Here is an 11,674-nt window from a genome sequence, read left to right as displayed (position 1 = left end):
TTACATTTTAATTTTTTTTGGCTTTGTTTGTAAGTGAAAAATTATCAAAAAATTATGAAATGTACCTTACCAATAGCCAGGTAAGTCTGGAAAATTTCGACAATTTTATTTAATTAGAAGTCTGGATTTCTCGCGTGCGCGTATACGATGCCCCACCCTGTAGATGCTGTGAGTTTTTATTATGCTAAAGGCTATCGGTGCTATCACAACTGAAGAAGCCAAGAAAAAAACAAACCATTCTAATCCAAAAACTGTGGTTAATGTAGAAAACGTAACAGAAATTAAGAAAAATTATTCTACACGATTAAAAAGTATGTACCTAACCATTAGAGAGATAAGAGAATCTACAAGGTTTAATTTGGAACAACATTTGACTAAGACTTGACTCAAAATCCCGAAGAGTACCTATAGAATATACAATTGTCAAGAATTGTTAATTTTTCAGGATTAGCATTTAGGTGGAAGGTAATTATTTTTAACTAGGTATACGAGTAGTAGATGCAGAACTAATAAAACACTGAGAAAATATACAAAACTTTTATTTAAAAAAATATCACAACATTTTTATAAGTACTTATTTCATTATAGAATTGTTATTTACGATACAAGTGTGTTATGTTAAAAATAGGTCGTGTGTGTAGCCCGCGAGGCCGTCTCAAGCGCCTAATGTAGGTACAGTCGATGGACAAATAAAACTGAGACAAAAATGACAATCACATAAGTCAAAATTTACAAATTTGCATCGTTTAATTACGGCTTTATCACAAATAGGTTAACTTTGGTATGACATATTGTATAGACACTGACAAATATATTGACAATTCGATGGTCTGATTTACACAGATTAAATTTTAAGTGTCCCAGTTTTATTTGTCCACCGACCGTACCTGACACACGTGTGGCACACAAAATTTTATCGAACATTTCCGAACAACGTTTTAAAATGTCCTAGAAATTTTTAAAATTAGATATATATGAGTTATGATGACATTTTATGAAAAATACCCCAGAGAAGGTCATACGCAGTTAGTATGGGGAATTAATAAGTTACTAGTAAATAAGTTATACATATTTTTATTCCACTAGTGAGGTATGGCCCAATTTATTGTGATAAAATTATAGCGTTATAACTACTAAGAGGTGTGATAAACAACACCACAAGCCATAGCGAGAAAAGTGAGAGAATTCTTTCTTCCTTGAAACAAAGATTTTTTGAAAGCAGCAAGCAGCAACTATTTGGTCATAAACAGTATTGAATATTTCATCTACTGTAGGTAAATATAAAATACATATATAAATACATTTTTTTGTTGCATTTCGTTTATTTATATTTTTGCAATAACTGGAGAGTCCCGGAGCTTCAGATCCCCATTACAGCATCACCAATAAATAATTAAATTAAGAATTAATAATAGTAAATTAAATTATGTGGTGTGGTGTATGTTTTTAATATATTTTGGAACATAGTGCACACACAGTGTCCACTTGTATTTTTTTTCTTTGTTACACACATTTTTATCGCCGTTTACTTATGGAGAAAAAAAATGAAAATAAATAATTCATAAATGACTAAGTACACTACATTCATGGTTCAACTGAATCCATGTTGTTTGAAATGTGTGTGTACTGCATTTTTATCTGAAAATATTTACTTCTCACACCGAAATCCGCAAATATTCCTATATTAAATAAACACGAAGAAACGTCAAACAACAAAATCTTTTTTCCACAAATATTAAGTTATGTTATCTTATAAAATTATTCCATATACGTAGGTATGTAGGTATGTGAATTTATATTCAGTGTAAATGTAAAGTAGGGAACTAACCAAATAAAATTGAAATTGTTGATTATCGTATTTAAATAGAGATTGATTTTCCGAATTCGACCATGTATAGATATCAAAGCAACACACTAACAGTTTTTGAAATAATTTAATTTAAAGTAAAACGAAAATACACAACAAAAACGATATGGTGTGAAAATAAAAACCCACTGAAAATTTTGAGTAATCTGAAAGGATGCACTTTAATAGTTATTTGTGTATCAAGGCCAAAAAGTGCATCTTTTTCGTCCGAGTGTAAGTGTTCCGGCCGAGGTGCAGCCCAGGCTTGAAAACGATGGCACGAACTACAAAGCAAAAGATAAATTTATTAATACATACACTCCCCACAATAATTATCGCACAACATATGTTTATACATGTAAAATTTGAACTTTAACTTGATTTTTTTTCTGTGTTATCCTTCCGAGAATGGCATTGTATAAAATCCATATTGCACATATCAACATAAGGAGTTACAATCATTGATTAATTCGCTCTAAAGTATTGTGGTAAACGAGATGGTTCTGCAATGTCTTACATACAGTCAACAAAAATTAACACAAGCAGTGCAAATATCAATTATCATTCCAATATACGGTTGAAATCTTCTTAAAGATTAAATTTTGTCTATTTATACCTAATGTTTGCAGACCATTTGCTATATACTCGTACTTAAAGGAAACAAAGTGATGCGATAATTGTTGTGCGGTGTGTATTAAGAATTTTTTTTATAATACATATTTGTTATCAGCTTGCCAACAAAACTAGAAATTTACTATTTGCAATACAATTACATACTTATTTACAGAATTTATGGTGACAAGACAATTATCGGTTTTCTCGGTTTTGTTGCTAACTTACTAAACAGACCAACAGGTGGCGCCACGATCAGCGTCCAAAAAATAGTTACTTTTCGTCCGCTTGTGAGTACGTAAAATTAACGTAACGTAATGTAAGATGACGAAAAGTATATCTGTCATTGTATTTTTCGTTCATATTTAGTAGTTGACATTTTTTTCGAAACATGACCTAACCAACGTGATCCTACTTACCCATTACTTTTGTGATTTTAATTGCTTATTATTGTTATTAAATCATACTTTGTTGACAGAGGTATTTTTCTGTCAGAACTTGACATTGATTAAGCTGACGTTAAAAGCTATCTATGTTTTATGTACATTATGATAATGTAATAGCGATCAAGATAGCTTTATAAATTGTATTTTGGGTTGCATTTTTACCTGGTCAGACTCGTCATCTTATGTTAATAATCCTGTATAATTTTGACCTGTTCCAGGGATTTGACGAAGATTCGACAATTTTTATTTTATCGAATTATGTTTCAGCCTTTACATTCGCACCATGTATCTAAGATATACTTTACACGTTTTTATATTTTTTGTTTTTTATTAACTTACAGTTTATCCTTACAAATAAATATGTTCGTTCTTGCTTTTTCCAGGGTAATGTTTTATTTTTGTTTTAATAATTCGTATTTGCTGTTTCACCTTGTGATCTTTTTTAAGTTCACGTTTCAACATTTTAATTAATCAACATACACATATACATAAAAAAAATTTACAATACAAAAATTTCCGATAATAATGCGGAATCTGAAAAAGTGCCCCGAATGCTTGCAGCGTTTCCACGTTGAATGGCAAGGGAAATCCTCTCGAAAAGGAATTTCTTTGATTTTGAATCGCCTGATTCCGCAATAAGTCGCTCTCCGATGACATGAATGAAATCGATGGCTTCTTTGCACCAAGGGCCTAAGGTTTCAAAGGCTAACTATGTAATTTGACGAAATAATTGAACTATATTTGCTATGTTTGCGTTTGCAAGCCATTTCAGCGGCAAAACCTGAAACTTCAGAAGTTTTCAAAACGTAACTGTCTGCAAGTGTATCTGCAATAGTAACGTCCCAAACTAAAGGTTGACCTTTAATCCATGGTACTAAAGTCATCCCATCTGGGCGTTTTCCGTCATCCCGAGACAGTCCGTTTGGTTCTAAAGTTGAATTAACATGAATAGAAGTCAAAGACCGGTTGATAATAGAATTAATTTCATTGTCTCTGGAAAATCTACCACTGCTTTTTGAACAACTTAGACCGTGAATATCAATTTCGTTAACTTTCGCATTGCATTTGCAAATATGAGGTGTACAATGATTACAACCCAATCTTAAACCAATACAAACTTGGAAGGAAGTGTTATCTAAAAGAATACCAATATTACGAGAAGGCATTGCATGTAACCAAGATCCTAATTTTAATTTAATTCATAAAGGATTTAATGTACTCGTACGTTGTATCTACAAATATTTATTCACGTGTTATAATCAGTTTTTATTATAAATGTTTATATGTGAAAAACAGCCTAGAAGTATTATGTAATGTACATAAATACTTGGTAACAAAATTTTGTGTACCAACATTCTAAATAAACCAAATATAAATACTAAAAATAGTCACTTAACAAATGAGGCATCAGCACATTAAAACAGGTTGAATGATATACTTCGTCCAGCGAGAGATTGGGAGATTTTAAATTGTAGGCTTGTAACCCAATACTACAAAATGCACTAGAATACATTAATTAGAGCATAATTTCAGGGCAAAAATGTTACTGCTTGAAGGATATATTTCAAATTTTACGTGGGCTAGACGTAGAATTTAGTGATTTTTTTTATGCCAACCAATCTCTCGCAAGACAAACTATAGTAACTAATAAAATTCGCTTGAATTAAATACATATTGGGTGATTCAAAATGATTGTGGCCAAGTATGGCAACTATGTACGAAAATTTATGTGGCAAGTGTGCTGGTAGGGTAGAGTTGATATTTTTTTGACAGTTCATAGTCGCGCAATTTTGAAAACTGTCAAATCGATGTGTAATGATATCAAAAAAATCAAATGCAACATATACATAAGACCCATTGGGTATGTATATCATCTTTATATAACAGAATCTGTAACAAAAGATCTTGTGTAGAGATATTTTGTTATGAAGTCTTCAAGAAACTGACAAATCTCTAAATAATAAATCAATCGATATCCGTAAAACTTATTTATTCTGATTATTCTAAATTCCATCTATTCTTAGTTTTTTCGGTTGTAGCTTAAAGCTACTCTATTAATTTTTTTTTTTTTTATGAATACGGGTAATTTCATTTACTTTCTAATTTATGTTGCTGTAGGGGGAAAATTTAAATTTCTTGTTGAGATAAATAAAAAACATCAAACGAACTAAAACACCATCCTGTAGATATGTGTTGATGATTATCAGTAAAATCAATTTCAAAGACCAGGAGTACCACTTGATTAACGAAATGGATGATGCACTTTATGATATTGTGGTAGATAAGAGGATAACAGACACACGTTAGACGATGTGTCGCCGACATTGAGCCATTTAAAGATCCACGTGTGTTGTTGCACCCCACTAAATCAGAAATCCAAACAGAAATCACGGTGCTTTCATTTTTAATCACAATTATTGTTGTCGCCTCTCACAAGTGTACTTTCCAAGAATAAAAAATTGTAAACACTTTGACATATAAACACTGATTTAATAAAAACAATGAAATGTAAAAAGATTTAGTTATCAGTGGAGTCACAGGACAGTTTCGACCAATTAAAAGGTTTCTAGTGGATAAAAACAGCAACAAATAACCACTCTAAATACAATCTTTGTGAAAACACCTTAAACAAGTTTGTTATTATTCAAAATTGACGCATGTGGTTTATAATTTAATTAACGTGAAAGTTTAAATTTTAATCCACTGAAATTATTCCTTCATGTATTTCACGAAATTCACATTTTCTTCTTCAGAAGCTCTCCTTAAAAGTGTTTATTAAATTTAACGATGAAGTGAATTCAAATTAATGATATTATTTAAATTTTATCAGGATGAAGGATGGATAAAACAAACATTAGTTTTAAGTTTATAAACTATTTTTCTTTTGTCACTGAATGTATCTAATTATGCTGGACATTGACTACAATTTGCGGTGAAGAGCCAATGGGGCAGCAGTAATATTTAATTACTTAGCGATGTTTATCTACAAGCACTTCGACAAATCATTGCGGATGAAATTGTTGGTGTTAAATATCACAAAGCCACGTGCCACGACTTAGTAACGTGCGTCCTTTTGTTAGTTTTATCCTCTGCAGCAACAGTGATGAGTCCTGGTCTGAACAAATAAAAGTTGTTTGGCCAAGTGGCTTCCTCAATAGCGATCATATCGTATTTAATTTATTCAGTGGTAGCGAACACCTGTATTTGGCTTAGAGATTTCTGTAGTTACCTGCAACCAGAGTTTGTTTTGTGTACTAAATGTACGTGGTTGATATCTCTTGTACATTTTTTGTGTGGAGTCTGAAGGTGTGGAGAGAAGAGGAGGTTTTCGGGTGTTCAGAAAAAATATTTTCCATGTATTTGACTGTAAGCTTAATTGACAGCGTCCCGACGCTCTTGGATGAACGTCGACGCAAGCATTAATTTAATAAGGCAATGGTTGAAGCCATTTAAGTGAAGTTCTGAAAGTCCTCAGAAGCCTTTTAATTTCAAATCGATAGTAATTAAGTGTAACGTACGTATATTTGTTGACATTTGTTTATTTCACCGAATAACCTCGCACGGTGTCTTCAACATCTTTCACAATAAATTAACATACTTCATTATTATGCAACATCATTTTTCTCATTTAATAATTTGTTGAGTGAAATACTCGAATTACTCGCATCATTGCATCAAAATCATTTTTAACATTCCTTTCTCAGTTAAAACATTTTACATCCCTCGACATCTGATAATAGGCAAAATAACTTGAAAAACGGAAAACAAAAAGACGTTAGAAACATGTTAGAAAATTTGGATGTCTTAGAAATGACATTTTATTTTTTGTTTTACAGTTTTTTGTATTTGTATTTTTGTATTTCAGCATTTCCAGATCTTCTGCAATGAAAATTTAAAAATGTGCACTTTGGACGTTCTTTTAATTTGTTGTTTTAGTTTGTGGATATTAAATTACGTTGCTGATATTGTAATATTGAAATTCAGCCCCATGGTATAATTTTTTACTTAAAGATTTTAGTTTCATGGAAATTTCAGTGTAAAATTGAAATTTCACTACCACTGTTTTCATCCTTAAAAATCGATATCTCACTTCGAACAATGCCAATGAGAATTTAATAATCTATCAAAGACTACGAAAAAAATTGGAAGTTGCTATTTAGAAACATGGCAGTGACGTCATTGCACGGAAACGGGAAGGGACAGAAAAATTAAAATTACTGGAAAATAGGAAACGTCTGATACATATCTTGGTTTAAAATGTTCTGACATCGTCAACGTTTATTGATTTTTCGTTGACTATTTTCAAAATTTAGATACATAACGATCGATTTCATTTAAGTATTTTGGTATACCGTGCGATCATTTAAATTATAAATTAGAGCAGGCTGTGAATTTTAAATTAGGTTGGCACTACTGACTGTTGACAATTTGATTTAAAATTTGAATTGTCAAAATGACGTTTCAAAATGTTTGATTTAGAACATAAAATGTTTCTTACTGAGAGTTATTTTAAAAACACTGAAAGACAAGAGAATGGCGAATGGAAGTATTCTGTAGAGCACTGCGTTAATGATTTTCAAAACACATTACCTAATTTTCCTGTAGATTACCAAAAATTGGTCCAACAAATTTATAAATGTTTGGCGAAATTTCGTAATGTTGGGACTGTTGGTCGAAAAGCCGGTAGCGGAGCGCCCAAAAAAAGAACTCCTGAGATTGTGGCAGATGTTGCGGTAAGAATGGAGCAGTCTCTTAAAAAACCTCCCCGCAGGTTAGCCCATAAGGAACTTGTCACAAAATATTAAAACAAGATTTAAATCTTCCTTCCTATAAAATTACTTTCGTTCAAAAGCTGCTCGCACGAGATTTTTCTACGCGAATAAGATTCTGTCAGTGGTTTTGAATCATCTAAATTTCTAGTTTAGATTATTTCTAAGCAATTTCTAATGCATGCAACGCTATAACCGTTCAGATGTTGGAAATGCATTTGAAAATATGCAACGGAGGGTTTTACAGTTGCATTGAAGCTTCAAGCTGGGGGAGAACACTTTTCTGAAATTCTCAATAAAACTACATTATATAATATGTACTTTATTACTTTCATTTCCTTTAAATTAAAACGATTGAATATGAGAACCATAAACGGGACAAAGTAAACCATAACCTCACATTTGTTCAATCAGTCAATTGGCATTCAGAGCAATCGTATTTATTAAAAAAATCCCGCCAACTGCGATGGGACAATAATTTATAATAACCCTGTATAGGCTATGCCAAAACCAAATAACCACCACCTGTTGTGTTAGTGAAAACAAAACAAAAAAACTAAATGTAAGTACTAATGGCAGTTTTGATATTACTAGCATGCCAAAGTCCATGTACCTAATACCCCAAGGCAGTAAATATCCTTGTCTAACATAAACATTTTGGATGAAACGGACAACTACAAAAAAAAAACGTATCTCTTGCTAGATCAATCGAATCTTGTTGTTTTGTATACAGGGTCTCATTGAAAGTTGTACAGATATTTTAACCACGAGCTACTGGCTTCATGTAGAACTCGGAAAAAATATCTAAAAAATTCTATGTCAAAAAATAAAATGACATTTATTTTTTGATCTACAATTTTTTTAATTGCTTTTAGTCTTCTACATTGTCAAACAACCTCGTAGGTAAAATTTCGACACATTTTAAAAATACACCCTGTATATCATATTTTATGATGTATTATCGCGGCCATCCAAAAGTGAACGGTTTGTTTTAATAGTTTGATTTTTACTTTAAATCATAGGCGACCTAAAATGTCAAAGTTTGACACTAGCGTTAAAAAAATTATTGAAACCATTTTTTTTTAAATGCCACATTTCATTCCGATTCAGACAGCTAGGGCTATTGCAAAGCTAGAAGAAAATTGGTCGTTGCCTTCTGTGGCGAGAGAATTGCAATAAGACTTTCCACTTTAATAATGTACAGTAGAACCCCGATTATCCGACCTAATGTGGACCGGACCCCTTTCGGATTAAGCGAAATTCCGGATAATCCGGAAATTTTAATGAGATCATAATTTTCATATTAACATTTATTGAGTTAGATATAAGTACATCTGTACACACCTACTTAGATATGTGTTCATTAAAAAATTATTCTAAGACGTCAAAGATGTTTGTTTGATAGAGGAAGATGATACTCCAACTCCAAGCACGAAGAAAAAAACTAAATGCATTATTTGCCTCATTAAGAGGTAGGGAGTTCGGCTCCACAATGAATTTAATAACTTCTGATATTTTTATCGCTACTAAGAATCTCAACAAAACAATTCCGGATTAAACGGAGTTTTGAACTAAATTATTCCGGATAAAACGGAATTTTTAAAATCGATTTTGTTTCCGGATAACACGGACTTCCGGATAACCGGGGCCCGGATAATCGGGGTTCTACTCTATTAATTACTTCTCAGTCTCATCTTAAAAATTATTTATTACAACTTTTTATTATTAAAATATTAACGCCTGCTGCACGAACGCCAATGAATACAGCCTGATTTAATCTAACGAAAAATACGAAAATTTTCCCAAGCTATCGTTCACTTTTGGATGGCCGCGATTGTACTATTCCGGACATGGAATCTTCGCCACAACTGAAATTTAACTGACAAATATGTGTGAACTGGCCTTTATTGAATATAACCCAACTTTTGACTCGATAATGCCATTTCCTTGATTTTTTGATGTCACAAGAAAAACTTCAAAGTGATTTTTAATAATTGTCATTTATTAATGACACTAATGATTGGTTTACATCATTTTTTTTAGAAATGTCAAAAAAATGTTGGCCAAGATTCAGTGTCCGGAATAGTACCTACATCCACAAAAATTACTTGACGGCATCCGGCATCTCATTCGTTTTAACCTCGCTTCGGGAGTTTGACCACGTGTTTATGTTTGTTTGTTTTCCTTGGCATTTTTCGATTTGTATTACAAAATAGTTTTTTTTTTCAAGACAAGAATGACAAATGGCAAAGAACCTGCTTCATTGTGAAACAGGCTTCGGCGTATATCGTTCTACGCAACTAGGCCACATCCCCTTTTTTTATTAGGTACTATATCTGTTGGTTGGCCCAAGTATAGGAACCACGATCGAGCCTACTTTCTCTTATACAGGCTGCGTCCTAAAAAACGCCGCAAGCCATATCTCCGTTATTTATGGCTCGATTTAAATAAAATAAAAACTGTAATAAATTAATTTAAAAACACTATGGGGTCGGTTTACAAAAGCGAAATTAAGTTAATCGTAATCAAATGCAAGATTAATTGAACACGTGATCAAATTGAACCAATCGAAGTTTCGGATTCATGGGTTAATCGCGTATTAAAATTTAATTCGAATTAAATATTTAATTCTCTTTCTATAAACTGGCCCTAGGAGCACAATATAGACTTTTTTTTTTTTCAAAAAGTCATTCAAGGTCAGATGAATGTCAACTTTGTTTTTTCAAATAGCTTAGTATATTCCGATTTTGAAAGAGATTATTTTTTTGAATCCAACGATATGCCACATGTTAGAATGCATTTAACACTCTACGATTTAACAGTAACCGCGAAAATAAATAAATTAAATAGCATTAGGTACTATGGCGGACAATAAATTTAGGCCGGCCTGTCATTGAGTTGACATCAAAATGTGAAGCTGGCATTATGTTCAACTAACCCCATTTTCGATTTTTGTCATTCTTGTCATCGTGACAGCGATAATCAAAATTAAAATTGGGAAAAGAAGCGTGCACCAGAGAGAAGTGCCACTACAAATCAGTTATGCTAGTGAGTCATGATCTGTAAATTACGAAAAAGGCGAAGGAAACGTCAAACAGCTTGAAAACCTTCAGTTTGACAAACTGAGATATCAGTCATAATGACAATAAATGGTCGCTTGCATTGACTGTTTTGAAATGTCAGAAATTTGCCTGCCTAAATTTATTGTCCGCCATAGTACTATTGGGGACAAATTACTTTGGTCGTCAAAGTCAGTTGACTGACATAAAGTTGTAAAGCAAGCATTAGGACGGTTAACCTTACTTTTTACTACTGTCAATCACTGTCACTGTCAAACTCATATTTGCAAAATGTTAAATACCGAAAAATGGACAACTGAAGGAGATATTCCAAGGAGGAAAAATTGAAAAGGTTTCCACAAGGCAATTTAGCCCATGGACAATCCCCCAGAAGCAAGGGAGATGATTCTAAATTTTTGAATGGTGGAAGGTGCCATATTTTTGACAAGAGAAAAGTCAATAATTTGAAATTGTCATCACTATTGACTTGACGTTAATGCTTGGTTTACATTAATTTGTTTTGAAGTGACAGAAAAATGACGACCAAAGTATTTTGTCCCCAATAGTATTGGAAATTTTTTCTTCGAAAAAAATCAGATATACTTACTATGGAAAACAATCCTAAACGCAATAATACTTTCTGAAGATAAAAAAAAAAATAATATGACAGAACGTGTAATAAATATTGCGTTTACAATTGTTTTCCATAGTGTACAGTTGCGGCCGTTGAAATCTCAGACAGGAAAGATTTAAACACTATGTATAAATTCCGAAATTTGATTAGCGTAAACAGGATTTTCATCAAGGATTATGAAGTCAGTGTCAGTATTTGACATATTAGGTAAGAATCGCGCGTAACTTTTGAAATGCCCCAATTATCATTTGCAAAAATGTGTTTGACTGAGGGACGGTGTGAGTATAAGAGCCATTGCGAGAGAAATT

The sequence above is a fragment of the Tenebrio molitor genome, chromosome 3 (genome assembly GCF_963966145.1).
Source record: "Tenebrio molitor chromosome 3, icTenMoli1.1, whole genome shotgun sequence".
Classification (NCBI taxonomy): domain Eukaryota; kingdom Metazoa; phylum Arthropoda; class Insecta; order Coleoptera; family Tenebrionidae; genus Tenebrio; species Tenebrio molitor.
This window is presented reverse-complemented; position numbering follows the sequence as displayed.